Source organism: Centrocercus urophasianus, unplaced genomic scaffold (assembly GCF_019232065.1).
Source record: "Centrocercus urophasianus isolate 14NV4802_14NV808 unplaced genomic scaffold, USGS_Curo_1.0 seq_10, whole genome shotgun sequence".
NCBI classification, from domain to species: Eukaryota; Metazoa; Chordata; class Aves; order Galliformes; family Phasianidae; genus Centrocercus; species Centrocercus urophasianus.
Genome location: NW_024884142.1, coordinates 88,414,405 through 88,414,711, shown reverse-complemented (window position 1 = coordinate 88,414,711; position 307 = coordinate 88,414,405).

Sequence of the window (307 nt, the reverse complement as noted above, 5' to 3'; positions counted from 1 at the left end):
GAGCTGCTTCCTGCTTTATTTCTCTGGTTATTTTTCATGTTGGCAGGCTGCTGGGCCTTGGGCGTGACTGAAGGATGACCCTGCTGTGGCCAGAAGTGGATCCTCTGCTCCTTGCTGTGCTGTAGCAGCTCTCCCCACTGTATTTTCTCCAGTATGTGTGAAGGAGGTGCAGAGGCTGAGGCCACAGGGGGATGCAATGGGATGGCTGCTCCTAGGGACAGGTATGGAGGCTCTCCCTGCTGCTGGTGGGAGCAGCAGAGACTTCACACAACTGAGGCTGGTGGGCATCCCTGGCACAGCCTCGTGG